Source organism: Mytilus edulis, chromosome 7, assembly GCF_963676685.1.
Source record: "Mytilus edulis chromosome 7, xbMytEdul2.2, whole genome shotgun sequence".
Lineage (NCBI taxonomy): Eukaryota > Metazoa > Mollusca > Bivalvia > Mytilida > Mytilidae > Mytilus > Mytilus edulis.
Genome location: NC_092350.1, coordinates 35,802,860 through 35,805,281, shown reverse-complemented (window position 1 = coordinate 35,805,281; position 2,422 = coordinate 35,802,860).

Genomic DNA, 2,422 nt, shown 5'->3' with positions numbered 1-2,422 from the left:
ATAGTTTAAGAAGCAATTGGGATCACCGAAACGGTTATACAAATACACTCATCAAAGATACCAGTCATACAATTTTGTACACTTAAAACATACATTTTAAATTGTTGCTGGCTTAGTGTTTAACTAGTTTTTAACAATAACAACCACCCTTCTTAGATCTATAACAGAGAAAAAAACCTTCAGCAACGTACTCATCGTAGATACTAGGATTGAAACTTTGTATTTGCGCCAGACGCGCATTTCGTCTAAAAAAGACTTATCATTGACGCTCGAATAAAAAGAGTGGTTAAAAAGTCCAAATAAAGTACGAAGTTGAAGAGCATTGAGGACCAAAAATCCCTAAAAGTTTTGCCAAATACAGCCAACGTAATCTATTTTTGAGGTAAAAAAAAAAAAAAACAACCTAAGTATTTTAATAACTCAAAGTTTTGTATACTGTTAATTTGTAATCAGTTAATTTATTAATTTATAATAATGACCATATCAATGATAATGCATGTCACCACAGAAGTGCTGACTACTAGGCTAAACGAACTTACAATCAAATGCAGTCATATCTAAATACCGTCATGATAAACAACAAGTATATAGGCAGAATTAAAAAGCAACTGTAGTTTACCGATGTTAAAAATTGGCGAGAGGTTTGGCTACACAGGTTCAACGCACCATATTCTCTTCTAATATCCTTTACCATGTCAAGAATATGGCAGTTGTCATAAAAAAAGTCTGTTTCTATGTTTGTTGGCGTTTGCTTTTTTTGCAGTTCAGTTTTTCTGTTGTTCCGTTTTCCTTCGGTTTAAGTTTGTAAACCGGATTTGTTTTCACTTAATCGATTTATGACTTTTGAACAGCGGTATACTTCTGTTGCCTGTATTTATACATTTTGTGAAATACAGCCAAGCGAGAGCGAAGAAAACAAGGAATTGAATGCATTCCGAACGTATGGAGAAGGCGTTCGTCGAAAAAAAGTTCTATTGATTAGCCGCATCAACATGAGAATCCAGGCTAGGTAAAACAGTATAGACACGATCGATCGACGATTCTGGTGTTTTAAGTTCTAGAATTCGAAGTCAAAACTACAACGCCTGAAGATGAGAAATATTCAAAACTTTTCAAATAGCTACACATAATAGTATTGAAAATAAAAAGGCCTCTTGTATTTTTGTCCATCTGGTTAAGCCTTTTTCAACTGATTTGTATAGTTCGTTCTTATGTTGTACTGTTATACCACTGTCCCAGATTAGGGAGAGGGTTGGGATCCCGATAACATGTTTTTTTACTACGCCACATTATGTATGTATGTGCCGGTCCCAAGTCAGGAGACTGTAATTCAGTGGTTGTCGTTTGTTTATGTGTTACATATTTGTTTTATGTTCATTATTTTATATAAATAAGGCCGTTAGTTTTCTCGTTGGAATTGTTTTACATTGTCATTTCGGGGCCTTTTATAGCTGACTATGCGGTATGGGCTTTGCTCATTGTTAAAGGCCGTACGGTGACCTATAGTTGTTAATTTCTGTGTCATTTTGGTCTCTTGTGGAGAGTTGTCTCATTGGCATTGGCACATCTTCTTTTTTTTATAATTAATATGGATTTTTAGGGGAACAAAAGCACACTAATACCTTTTAGGAACTTTTTTCAAGGCATATATGTATAAAGATTAAAGAACTGCAGACCTTAAAAATCAACATGAACCGTTCCTGATTATAATTTCCCAATAAGCATTTGTTTTTCAACCATAGTTTTTCTATATTCTCCTATTTGATTTGTTTCTTTTCAAATGGTTCTATTTTAAATATTTAAAGTGGCCAGGTGTATTACATTCAATATGAATAATCTAACAAGCCTAAAAGAACAAACAGTTGTCAATCTCAGAAACACATTTGTTTCATAAGTGAAAAAAGACAAGTCTGGTTTAATGACATACTGTTATGAACAAATGAATATTAACAATTTTTTGAAAGAAGTAAACGTCGATTAAGGGACATTACTTTTGATATACCTTCAAAGTAACATCTATAATTTTATAAGGTTAAAACCTCAAATAAGCGTAGTGTATATTGTAGTTATTTTATTTGCCCATTAATATTTTATTTGAGTATCCGTGACCCGTGTTTTCAAAAATTAAACTAAAATAGAATAGACAACAGAACTGAACTGAACTCATAATCATAAAAAGTAACAATCAAAGGCAACTTTCTAAAAAAAAAAAAAAAAAAGAAAGAAAGAAAAACATCTATAGATCAACCATATTTCTATTACACTTATAATAAGACACATTGTGTCCAGTTATAAATTATTTAAAACATATATCTATATAGATATAAATAAATCGTATTCGAGTGTCTATAAAATTTATCAACTACAATATGTACATAAACAAGTTTTATACTTTTATTGTTATCACATGAAATAGGTCAAC